Raw genomic sequence first — 13,835 nt, 5'->3', positions numbered from 1 at the left:
TTTCCACAATGATGCAAATTTGAAATGCTTGATATGGCGGTTGGCTTTTGATGATGTTCCCTTTTTCCTCACTTGCATGTGGTTTGTGGGACTTCCAAATTTCTGTATGCTGATATTTGAGAGGAGTGATGTTTATGTATATGGCCTGAACAACCAGATGCATTTAGCCAAGTTGTGTCTTGCACCTCATGAGGTGGTTTGAGAATGTGTTTGGGCAGGCGTTTACACTTGGTTTCTTATGGAAATCTACTTTTATTAATTTATCTACTGGGAAACATTCCAGTGCACCTTAAACCTGGCTCTTATGACTTCTGCCTACAGCTGCAAACTCTGTACGCTCAACACGAAATCATCTTGTTTCTTTGACCTGCTAGGCCTACACTAATGTCGAAATTGCATGTGGTCAGGCGCACGTTATTCGTCTTGTTGTTTGACATCTGCTCTGGATGTGTAAACTGCCTTCGCTGAGTCACTAGAATCTGTTTAGCAGTTTATTATCGAGCTTCTTTTTTAATGCCATTGCTGTATGCATGGATATCTGCCAGTATCATGGCTTTTTTTTTTTTTTTTGTCTTGATGAACACGTTTCGCCTCAGGTGTGTGCCGTTTAGTCTAGGCTTGTTTGTGATTGGGGCTATGTTGTATCGTGTTCACACAGGGAGGGCAGGTATGAATCATAAGTGATTTAGCTCATTGAACACACATTTAAATGTGCTTTCTGGTGTCAAGAGCCTGTTAATACAAGACAGTCCCATTTTAATAAGGACCATGTGCTTCATTTCATCCTGTTGTGAAGATAAGCCCCTCAAGCATGTATGGAAACCAGTAAGTCATCAAGAATAACGACACATCCACCTCAAAGTGAGTCCTGTTTCAGTTTATGAGTGAGGTGATCTCACCATTGTAAATAGTAAAATAATGTGCATGTGCGTGAAGGAAATTCACCGTCAGTTAATACTGATGCAGAAGTTTGGATGCCATATGCTTTGACAAACAGATCGATGTGTCTCAGAAAAGTCCATGCGACTCTGGTTTAAACTCTACATTTCTGTCAGCTCGGGGGAGGGGTCAGGAACCCTGACCTCACTTCCTGTGGTGACTTCACAAGCCGTGCATTGTGTGTGTGAGAATGTGACAGGGCTCCTGGGACTCCTCCACATCTGGCAGCTGTTTTGACCTCCCCCATCCCTTTCCACCGCCAGGAAGATCTACGTATGTTCCTGGTACTCACCTCAGGAACTCCCCCAAAATAACTCCAAGCTTGAACTTCATTCCCATGCAGTTATGTACCTCACACGCTCAGTTAAGCTCTGACACATCGTATTTGGTCTGCCACACTCTGGTTTCCACCATCAGGTTTACCCAAAGTTCCGGTTTTGATGTGGTTTTTGCCAACGTTTTTTGTGAGTGCCTCACTCTTCAGAAAGAGGGCAGACATTGGCGGTCATTATGAGTTCCTCTTAGTAAAGGAGAACATGTTATTCAGAATCAATCTCGTTTTTTCCCGTGCTTCAGGAGTTATTTGGATTAGTCAATCACTTCTTATTTCAACTTTTCAGAAATGCCCCATTTCTGTCAGTCTTTCTCACGGAGGCTTGGCACACATGTGCTTTCGCTAGGTGCTCAGAAACCATGCTGCTAATTTTAGATTGTGCCTTATGTTGAAAAAGTCATCGCGTGTAGCTTCCTGTTTTACATTTGAATGTGTTCAGGGTTATATCCTCTGTCATTCTGCACTAAAACATTGTTTAGGACCTATAGGAATAATTCCATATATATTTTTTTTAAATGTAATTTATTTGTTTTTTTTTCTTTGCAAAAACTTCGCTATGCAGCTCTTTCATGTTAGGATGTACAATACTATTAATTATTTTCTACAGGGGTTTCAAACTTTTTGATGAGAACTATCCCTAAATATGACGATCTTCTTGCAAGGGACCCCTTCCTAACATATGAAGCTGTAATAATAATAAAAGCTATATATTTATGTATATAAAAAAACAAAACATTTATACTGAGGAAAATATTAAGAGTGATCCGACAATATTTTATTTCCAAAATTAAATAATTTGCTTTACATTTCACTATTAAAAATAAAGGTGCTTTACAATGCAATAGAAGAACCTTTTTTGTCTAAATGGACAAAACATTAACCCACAGACATTAACCCACAGACATATGCTTGTATCGTCACAAACATACAATAAATAAATAACAATCTGCTACATTTTTTAATCCCATAATACTCAATTCTGATTGGTCAGTCACTGTATCCTGTCGTCAAATATTTTTGTATAAAGACTGTAACACTTTATAATTGACCATTGTGCCAACTAAATAGCTTTGCTATATAAGTCTCTTCTAGCATTGTGCGGTCTCTCGCCACATTATAAAATAATTCAAACTCAAATCAATATTTCAAGTCCATTTATGTATTTATAATGTAAGTAGGAAGTAAATAATATACAGTCAGCTGGTAATTATCACAAAATACACCCTGACAGGGTGATCAAGACCTTGATGTAAAGTGGATCATCTGTAATGATCAGCTGATTGTGCATTAACTTATATCTTTTATTCATATTGTAGTATCAGTTGTCACTGTAAACAGAAGTTAAACAGAATATTAAGTACATATATAGTCAGAAGAAACATTATCCAGGCATGAAATACAGAACTGTGCTCAAATTCATTTCCTCTCCTTAATCGAGCGAGAACACCTCTAACACTGGCGTACTGACGTACGCTTCCTCTTTTTCATCTTCAAAACAGACTACGTTTATTTTTAGAACATCTGTCGATTCTCTTTTTGTCATGTGCTCTGCAGCCCTGTGATCCAGTGAGTCTGATGTCTTGTGATGAGTCTTTAATCATAGTGGCACTCATCGATTTGTTCATTTCACGTTGCATTGTTTGTTTGAGAAATCTTTGCTCTGACAGATTGATGTGGCAGTGTAAAGTGTGCAGCAAAACCACAATGTTTAAATGTTTTATAGAAATCAACCTTAGTTTCACTTTCTGAGGCCAGACATGAAAGTAGCATGCGAGAAGAACATATTTATGTCGACCCCCAGGGTTGTGGTTTTCCCCGTACATTTGGGCTATTTTGCAAAGCAATCACTGAAGTAATTATAGAGCCTCTGGGCTTTTTTTTACATAATGTACCGCAGCCACCAAAATGTTTTTTGTAGACAAAGAAAATTAAAATATATATTTTTCCTAAGGTGTGTTGATACCTGGAATGAATACCTAGCAACTTATAGACCGAGTGAGTTTTAGGGGCATGTTTGATGTCACATAAGTTACGCGAGTTTCGCCCACATCTGAAATTTTAAGCCAGGTTAATTTGTTTGGCATTTAGCAACAAGAGTATGTTAAGTTATTGTATGGAGATGAGTACAATCTATGATATGTTAAAAACAAATTTGGTGAGGTGAATGGACGACATGTGTTTAAAAGCTAAAACTATTTTATAGACATCGAATTTTAATCTGCTTAATCTTTGCTTAAACGCAAATATTAGGCATAAAGGTATAAATAAATAATAAACATTAACATCATGATTTTCTTTAAAGATGCCTTTAAAATATGTGCATTGTGAAAAGAGCTAAATAAATTGCCTTAATTTGACTTGAATTTTATGGATGGTTATGTCATCTCATCACATTGTGACAGTACCATTTATATTTATAGCTTACATCATGCAAAGTGCTGAAAATTCAAATCAAAGACAAACAAATTGAACAAATTAAAATGACCAAAACGGAAAAGTGAATAATGGAATAATTAAATATGCACATACTATATATAAACATGTCTATCTAAAGCATTTATTTAAAGGCCTTTATTGGAAATCCTGCAGCTGTCAACTCAGATTGGCCATGTGAAAGAAGGGGGCAAGTTTTCTTTCCTTTGGGTGGGTTTTGAAAGCGTTGGGCTGGAAATTATTCTGACCTGGCAACCCCCCGCATCAACACATTGCAGTATCAACACTGACACTTTAAAGACAGTTTACCGGAAGTGATTTTTTGCACTTGGCATCAAAACAGGCATCGTAATATTGGCCTTAAAGTCTAGCTATTTCTTCATATTAATCTAGCATGGGAGCAAGTAACAAAATCATTTTAAACAGCAACTTTAACTAAAATTATTGATAGGTTTTCATGAAAGGCTACTATGGATTATTTAGCTAAATGCTGAAGCCAGCACTTGTTAAGCCACAATATTTTATCTTTTCATGACTTTGTGGACAGTTCAGGGCCATTCACACCAAGAAGGATAACTATAGTGTCCACACCAAAGCATGATAACATTCTGTCTATTATAAGCACACACAGCAGTTTTAGCATCTGCTCCTTTAAATGCTCACTCAAGCTCTTAAAACTGAATTCTGATTGGCTGTCAATGTTATATCTTTCATTAACAATAAAAAAACATTATTCTGAAAGTGATTTCAATGATATCATGTCTCTGTGTTATCGCTGTGTTTTGGACTTCTCATAGAACTAGGACGACTGTTAAAACATTACATATTAAAGGTGCGTCCCAAATCGCGTACTTGCACACTATTCTATGACATTTTGTAGTTTAAATAGTGTGAGTAGTGCATTCACACTGAAAAGTCCAAAAAGAAAATGTGCACTTTAAAAATCCAGATGATGCACTTAACCGAAAAAACGAAGTGCGGAATCTTGGACACTTCATGCACTCAACTGTCGCAGCTTTAATTACGTAACGAAGGGAGAGGGGCTGTCAGACTCTGATTATGAACGACAAATTAACCTTATATAATTCATACACTGCATGGTTGAGTACATAGTGCATAAGTACATAGTGTATGAGTGCATAGTGTATAGTGCATCATTTGGGACGCAGCTTTAGAGTTATCATTACCGTCGTCAGTATGTACAGCCTTTAGACACCATTTTGATTTTTAACATTTATTACACAGAGACACTCAATGGTGAGGTGTCTGTTCATCCACTCTTTCCCTTTCAGACATTACTGATAGAGTAAATAATGGCACCTGGAGTCAGGATGGCTGATCTCTTTTCTCTCCTAATCATCCATTAGTGGATTAGTGGAACGCCCCCTCACTCTAGCCTACCTTTTATCACCTGCTCATTTTCCTTTTTATAAAATCCCAGCTTTGTGGGGGACGGTGCTTATGCACCCTTAGCAGTTCGTTGCACAGCTGCATCCGTGACTTTTCCAGATTGTTTGTCGATGGGCGAATGAACAAACTCATCTAGCAGGTGAAGACCTTCCTTATCAACGATTTGCAATGCTGTTTTGATTCAGAGTTCAGCGACCGTTTACCATTGTATATGATAATCACTAGTTTCATCTCCTCTCGCTGATTTATTATTATAGCAGAGCACAGAAGTCAGTTCCCATGCTCCAGTATGTGTGCTGTTTGTGTATAATGTTTACATTGGGTTTAATTATGTGAACATACTTGTTTGTAACTCAAGGCAGCTATAGACAGCTGTAAGTGTACATAAGACCCAAAAAGTGCTCCACCAGGGTGGGGGCGTCAAGAGGAATAGGGGGAGGGTTGTGTGGCTTCCTGGAGATTAGGCCTTTATTTACAGAGAGGTACTCAAGTGTCCTTAACACAACACAAAACTAATCCACAAGTCCATTTTTACGCTGTTCTTTATTAACTATATGACTGAGAAGACCATGTTTTCCCTAGGAGGGCTGGTCATTTGCATGGAAATACGAGTCCTGTAATGTGATTTAGCAAGGATTTTGAAGTCCCAGCCAGTCAGGACTTGCAGTCGATTGTATCGGGATTTAAAACGTGTGAAAAGTACAACAAGGCTGGTTTGTACTAGATTGAGGAATAGGTAATACAACAATAGACATATGGGTAGGAAAAGAGACACCATCTTTTTGCCGATACTTTATCTTCACAAATTCTGAAGGCAAAATCTGTTGTTTTGACCTGTAACCATATGGCAGCCATCAGGGCTTGTGGCCCCTTTGGCTTGGAAACCCAACACTGACAGACATTCAGTATCACATTCATTATCTGACTTGTGCTGGATCAGAAGAAGGCACTTGAGTCTAGTTCCTGTGTTCTGCTTTGCTGAAAAGACCTGCATAGCTGGTCACCAGCATATGTTGTGTTCTGGATGCTGGTTTTCCCACCAAGCTTCAAGACTTCCTTGGACAACACTCTTCCCCAGAAAACCATGCTGCTGCACCAGCCAAGTTTTCAGTGACTGTGATTTTAAGTAGGATGTATTCATGGATCAACTTCCTTGATGGTCCTGGAACAACATTCCTATTTTAGGAGTAGTTATTGGCTAGGGTTACGCCATGCTTTCACTGCACGCGAGCACTTAATCGCTCCCATTATAATCAGCTAAACTGTCTGCACTGCAAGCACCTGATGAAGCACACCACATCGCAAATAGCCGCTAAAAAACAGCCTTTTTTGTTTTAGATGTGTTACGTAGCTACTTTAGCCATCTGTCTTAGTTTACTAAGTTAAATGTTTTTTACCTTTTATTCATTATGTTGTTACATCAAAGGCAGTTCTGATTTAAATCATCTTTTGGTCAGCCCAAATAACTAAAATATATTATGCTCTCCAAGGCTGCAGCTGCATTTAATTTATAAAATATTTTATTTTTTAATATTTTAAAATGTAGGTCCATTATTCCCGTGATGCAAAGCTGAATTTTCAGCAGGCATTGTTCCAGTCTTCAGTGTCACGTGATCCTTCAGAAATTAATCTAATGTACTGATTTGGTGCTCAAGAATCTTTTTAATGTTGATGAATATAAAGAATTTAAAATACCAGCATTTATGTGATTTTATTATTATTATTACTATTATTTTGTAAAACTGTAAAAGTGTTTGTAATTTTAAATGCTGAATGTCTGTGTGTGTGTCTAGTAAAATATATAAATGAAATGAATTTATAATATAAAGAACCCATTTACTGTTGTTGTAGTGTATCTTCAAGCACAGCAAATGTGACTCGTTTTAATTCATGAGCTGGAATTTGATTTTAATTGGCCACACTTCAAAATAATTTAAATTGGACTTGGAATAACAGGAAGTGTAAAGAATTACAATTCAGAGATTCAAAAGCTTTGTCAAGCCATCAAAGTTTGTCTGGCCAACCTTTCTATTCCTAGTTAAAAATGACACTTTTTCTAGTTATACGAACGTCTTCGTATTTTTGTTCATTTTATAGTAATTTAACTTCCTCAGGTGAATTCCTTTATCTCAATTCAATTCCAGGAATTTAAAAAGCATTCTCAATTCCATTCTGTGTTTATTCATCATAGTAACATGACGTGCAGCTTCCCACTTCATGTATACACAACCTCAAGCCGCAGTGACATGTCATGTTAATATTAGAGTTAGGACACAAGATATTGCAAAACTATTACCAGCCAACCACTAAAAACCAGAATAAAGCACCTGGGACAACACTGATGCTGGTCTAAGTTGTTTATATTCAGCAGGGTGCTTTTATATAGGTATTAGAGAAATCAAAATATCTCATGCAGATTTCCAGTCCCTCCATATGGATTTGCACTGCACTTGCTCTCCATAATCAAAAGAGCCCAAGGGCGCTTGTACGCCATGCAAGATCATGTTCACAGCATGTACCTAACATATGGGGCACTCTTGACCCCTTTGATCTTCCAAACAAATGATCTATAACGGAGATCCTCATGTGGCCTCTCTACATGGATTACCATTAGAAATCACTTCAACAGAGACTTGTGTGCTTATCCAAAATACTCCCAATGGGACAAGTTTACACTCTTTTTTTTTCAGAAGATAAAATGACCACTCTAAGGTTCTGAAAGGTTCTTTGAGAAGCTAATTTGGACAAACTGAACCCAGATGCACCATGCATCTAATGTTTTGCTGTCTTAATGAAGCACAGCAGTATGCAAACTGAGGCATAACTGTAAAGCATTCATGCAAATTGACCCAGAACTCAAGAGAGGTCAGAGACAGAAAAAGAAGTGATGGAGGAGAGAATCAAAGAAGGTTGAGATAGGAAATGAGGGAGCAGCTGGACACAAGTTTTGTGCGCGTGCATGCGGAGGAGGAAATGCAGTGATGTGGATCAGTAGAGGATGAAACAGGCTTTCATAGAGCAGGTCATGCAAATAGCAGCAGAATCACAAGAAAATCACAGAGATGTGTTTTCCATCATTCAACTATTGACATTCTGTTTAAAAACACAGACATTCACATTTTACCCTTTGCTGGCCTTCACTCAAGCTGCCCTGAGGGCAAAGCTCAAAGTCAGAGGTCAATGTCAGGGGTCATCAGATAGCAGGAGGATATGACTCAGTCGAGTACAGAGGCTTTATTCTGTGCCTGTTGATGTTACCCATCTTCACTCTGTGGCCCCCAACTCCCACATACACACACCTGCAATTATTTCAAAACCAGCTTGATGTTAAATGGCACCATTATGGCAGAAGGTTGTGGTTAAGAAACTATAGCTTAATTGGCAAAGCAGTACAGAATATATACGCTTGACATACTTTGTGTGTTTTATGTGACTAAATAGTCACAACAAAACTTAGCAAATTGATTCAAGATCAATTCTTAATTTAAATGCACCAAAGCAACAGTCCTTGAACATTGCTTTGACTTAATTTCATTACAACCAATCCACTTGCATTTGTAAAATTATATCATATTTTCATGCATCATTTTCAAACTGAAACTAGACAGTGTACCTCTAGTTCCCTGGATTGGAACTGAAATTAAATGCTAACTTATGTGTTTTCTGAGTTAAGGGAAGTATTCGTCAGTGTTGCATGCTTAGTTACATTAGGATTTAAAAGAGTTTCTGTTGTGTTGGAGTGTTTGTGGTTGGATTCATTTGCACTTATGAGTGGAGCTTATGCTTAGACTGTGGGCGGCTATATGGTGAACATGGTGTTAGGTGCGTCACCAATGTGAGTGTGGTGAATGATCTTTGCTTACTTGATACTCCCATGCATTACATTTAGGAAAAAATTGTTAATGCATGCTATGTAACATATAGCATAGCATTTTTTACTGAAGCAGTTAAAGTTCATTTGATCAACACTGAATGACTAAATCATTGAGTGAATTATTACTCACAGAATTATTCAAATAAAATTGATATGATCTCAAAGTGAGATGAAAGTGAATCAAAGTGATTTACTCCATAAATGTATAAAAACAGGCAAGAAAAAATAGATCTGTCTAAGTTATAAGGATAGTCCACCAAAAGTGAAAATTATGGCATCATTTATATAAAATTCTGTAACCAAAAAGTTGATGGTAGCCATTAACTTCCACGTTTTTTTTTTTCCATACAGTGGAAGTCATTGGCTAGCAGCAACTGTTTTGGTTACCAACATTCTTCAGTATTTCTTCTTTTGTGCTCAACAGAAGAAATAAACTCACATAGGTTTGAGGTTGAGTAAATGATGACAGAATTTTCATTTTTGGGTTAACTATCTCTTTAAATAGCTTTCTTGACCTCAAAATATGCTCAAATTTGGGACAAATGTACCGTCTACCACAATCTACCACAAAGAGTCCAAGTCCGCGTCTAACCTAAACAAAGTCCTATAATTGCTGAGGTCCTCAGGATTTGTAGACCAAGCTGCAAAGTGTATTAAGTCTTCATATTAGAAAAGGGAAACCGTTAAAACAAAGCTGATTCAATCTGACAATGATCTGCACAATTTGCACAAAATTTTTATCTAGATTTGATACATCAAATAACTTACAGTTAATAATACAGGGACATTGAGTTTTCAAGCTTCAAAAATAATGCAATAGCACCATAAAACAAACCTTTATACTTTCTTGTCCTTTTTGAACCCTGAAATCTTCAGTCCCGCTGAGCAATCAGTGACCAACATTAGTATGTCTCCTTTTGTGTTCCAAAGAAGTAAGAAAATCATACAGATTGGAAAAAACATGAGAGAGAGGTTTCGATTCCTGGGTAAACTATTCCTTTAATATTGATATCTCGGCTGTGTGTATATGTGGGTGCAATTAAATGAAATATTTAGTAATGCTTTGTAAATGTAAACCCCCTGTTTAGCATACCAATAAAACCTCTTTGAGTCTTGCAAAGACTAATGTAAGTATCATAAAATAACAAAGGCACTGAAAAGAGGAGACAACATGGTGTCTGGACTCTAAATGTCACACTAGCCTTGACAGAGCTTCCAACAACTCTGTCTACACAACGACAGACAGTCAGACAGAGATGTGACTAATGCTTTGCTGCCAACTACATTCCCATTTAGTGCAGATACTTGAGAAAAGTTCTATTGCACCAGTGGTTTTGTGCTCAGCATGCATTCGTTTTTACACAATAAGTGTGATTGTGAAGGGGAAAAAAGATATTATGAAGTATTGCCTAAGGGCAAATGCATTTCCAGATAAGCAATGTCATCTTTATTTTTCACAGATCAGCATTCAGTGGTATCATACTTCTGCTTTTAGGGTTTTAGGGTATCCAAAAATACAAATAGGCAATGTGATGGTAAAAGATCTTTGATCACAGTTCATTTCAAAGAGGACTTTTTGTTTGAACACTGAATTACATGTAGCAGGGAGTGGACACAGCTCTGGAAAAGTTTGCTGATGTTATTACAGCTGTACCCTAACTAGAATATGACTTCACAGACCACAGCCAATCAAAACTAAAAGAACTCATTGGCCTGATCCAATCAACAGTGCAATAACGCCAGCCATTGAAGTCGAAATTATTGCCAGTGTTAAGGGGGAAAGTTTAATATCTGAACATTTGGCAGTTAGGTTCCACATATAAAACTGAAATAGCAGAAAGTAAGTCTAAGTTGACAACATTGGCTTTCATCAATGCCCTTTTCCCCACTTATATTTAGATTGTGGCAACATTCATCTTTGAACAGATGAGTTGTTGATGATTAGTTAAAGGTAGAGCCATGATTAAATATTTGATTGGACCACAATGTCAACCTGAAATGACTATAGTCTATTATCAAGATCCCATGATGATTTGCATGCTAAACCTACCAAACATTATTTAAAGTTAAAAGCTGTGTTGATTACTATTGTTTGGGAAAAAATAAAAAAGCCTTTATCTAAATCCATAGTCAAATTGCATGGATGCACTACACAATCTAAAGTGATCTAAATGACCTTGATAGAATCCCATGCATCAAATCCAGCTCTGGTTAAATGATAACCATTGCTGATGACTCAAAATGTGCAGGGAAAAGAGGCAGAGCACTAATCCCTGTAGACTAATGGGAGTTTCCACATCTGGCATGTCTTAGGAAGGGTGAAGTGAAAAACAAGGGATAACACCTAAATCAGCCCGGTCTGCTAAAGTCTTTGTTGAATATCAGCCTTGTCGTTCTTTTCTGTTGGCTAAATCTCTCTGTGTTTATGTGTCTGCGTGTGTCTTGTGCTTATATCATAACACAAGCTTCTTTGTGACCGTCTACAGATGATTTGAGTAAGTTCCAAAGTTTATCTAAAAGTTTGAGTTTGGCATGTTGCAGCTGCTGTGAAGAATGCTTCATAAAGTGAGGAACACCATCTCTTGATAGCCCCACAGAAGACCGCTTTTAATCATCTCGCACAGGAATCCTGACAGGGTTGTCTCTGCTGGTGCTAACTGAAAGCAGATTGCGGAACGCCTTAGATTACTGACTGTGGGTGATTAAAAATGGGGGATTGTTATTTTGTTGCATCATGCATTGGCGTGAATGCTGACAATATTATTTTTTCTTCTTCTTTTGCCTGAGATCTCAAAGGACAGAGCATGGCACAAAGCGGTTGTTCATATTGTCTTGCAAAAAAGTGGTGGTTTTTATTTCCTTGATAGCATGTTCAAAAAACAATAGGGAATGTCCTTTGGTATTGTTTTCGAAGTCATTGTCACACAATTGCAAAGTGATCCTATTGTCAGGTCATGCTTTGGTTGTATTCTTTGACGATACATCCCTTGTCCTTCCAAAACATCTGACTCATCCTGCTTTTTCGTCTCAAGGGTGGCTGACTTCCTCGAAACAAATGACTCTAATTCAGAAGTATATAATGGTCAGTCTTTAAACAAGCAAACCTTTCACCACAAAGACCTTTACCTCGCCCTTTCTGGCTCTCCTCACTACTATGGGTCACTGCCTGAGGCATGTTAGAGTTTACACTTAAGATCTCCAATCTCAAATGACAATCTCTTTGGCTCTTCAAGGCTTAGCTCGGTGAGGAAAATGAATCCATCAGGAAATGGTTGGTATGTAACCCAAAAACAGTGGGCAAGAGGCTGTAATGCACTCAGTAGGCCTCGATAAACTTTCACGCATCTGGGAGCCAATTGATTTAACGGCCAAAAAGAAATATGGCCTCCTTCTTTCTCCAGTGTGTGCTCACCCTTTGAGCCTCCCCACGCTCCTCCAAAAAGACTCTGGATTCCAGGAAAGCTGAAGTGGACTCTATAAATCAGCCTCCCCCTGTGACAGAGGAGGTTGGGGTGAGACCGAGAGCCCTCCACCCCTGTTTCAAGAGGGAAATGGGACGTCTTTTACACGCTCCCCGCCTGAATTGCCTCCTCAAGCTCTAGCGTGTCTAGTATCTTCAGTGTTACGGTCTGTAAAGCTTTTTATAGCCCTAGCCAAACTGCCACGCAGGTGTCAATGTCAAATCACTTCAAAAAAAAGACCATTCTTTTAGCCATTAGTGTCGGTCCATGGCCATGGTGCTGTTACTACTTTACTGCCTGTAATCAGCAGAGCTCCTGCTCCCTTTACCAGCTCTGGTATGCCTCACCGATGGGACAAAAAGGTGATGACAGCAGCTCCAGACGCAAGGGATGAAGGAGAACTAGATGTGTCTGGAAGTCCAGGAAGGCTGAGGTTGATTTTAATGACAGGTGACTGCATGATTAAATAAGGTGTGCATGTTTCCACAGGGATAATAGAAGAACCTTCAACTGACACACTGCGGAAGCCAAGCCCATGTGAAGCGTAACTTGTCCTCACATGCAGATTAAACTTCGAGAAGGCGATTAGTAATGGGCAAGGTTCAACAGTGAATGACACATCCATCAAAGCATGTGCACTCAATAACACAAAGCTGAAATTACATACATAACCAAAATAAAAATCAGTGAACATCCGTACAGTTCTGAGGTCTTCTCGCAGTTCTTTTCTTACCAGGACGGGGGAAGGGTGGGGAGGTGGTGGTAGAGAAAGAGCATGAGACTTTGCAGCTGATTTTCTCTGTTACGTGGCCCAGTGGGGCGGAGCTGCTCTGGCCTGCCCCCTCTCTCCTATGGGATGTACTGCCTGTGCAAACAAACCGACCCCCGGGCCTCTGGTCTAATGGGAACCAGACTTTCCCCAGCACAAAGGCCCAGCAAACTCCCCTTGTTTTGCACACACAGGCATCATGAGCTCCAGCTGAGGGACGCAGTCCAATTATCCCAAACAGACCTGAAACTATTCCCTCTCTCATTTCCTTCATAGCAGAGCGCCATGGTGTTCCATCTTTTAAGGCCACTCGCCCTTGTGACCCCTCAACAAACAAACGCATGTACAGTCAAAGGCATCTATCTATCTATCTATCTATCTATCTATCTATCTATCTATCTATCTATCTATCTATCTATCTATCTTCACTAAAAACAAGGGTTCAAGGGAGAAAACAAACTAAGGGTTCAGAAATCTTTTCTATATAATGCAAATAATTATTTGTTTTTTATTACCTACACTACTGTTCAAAAGTTTGAGGTCAATGTAATTTTTTATTTTTTTTAAGAAAAAAATATGTTTGTTCAGGATGGTCACATCAATTTGATTAGAAGT

The sequence above is a fragment of the Cyprinus carpio genome, chromosome B3 (assembly GCF_018340385.1).
Source record: "Cyprinus carpio isolate SPL01 chromosome B3, ASM1834038v1, whole genome shotgun sequence".
In the NCBI taxonomy this organism is placed as follows: Eukaryota; Metazoa; Chordata; class Actinopteri; order Cypriniformes; family Cyprinidae; genus Cyprinus; species Cyprinus carpio.
Note: the sequence above shows the minus strand (reverse complement) of the source record.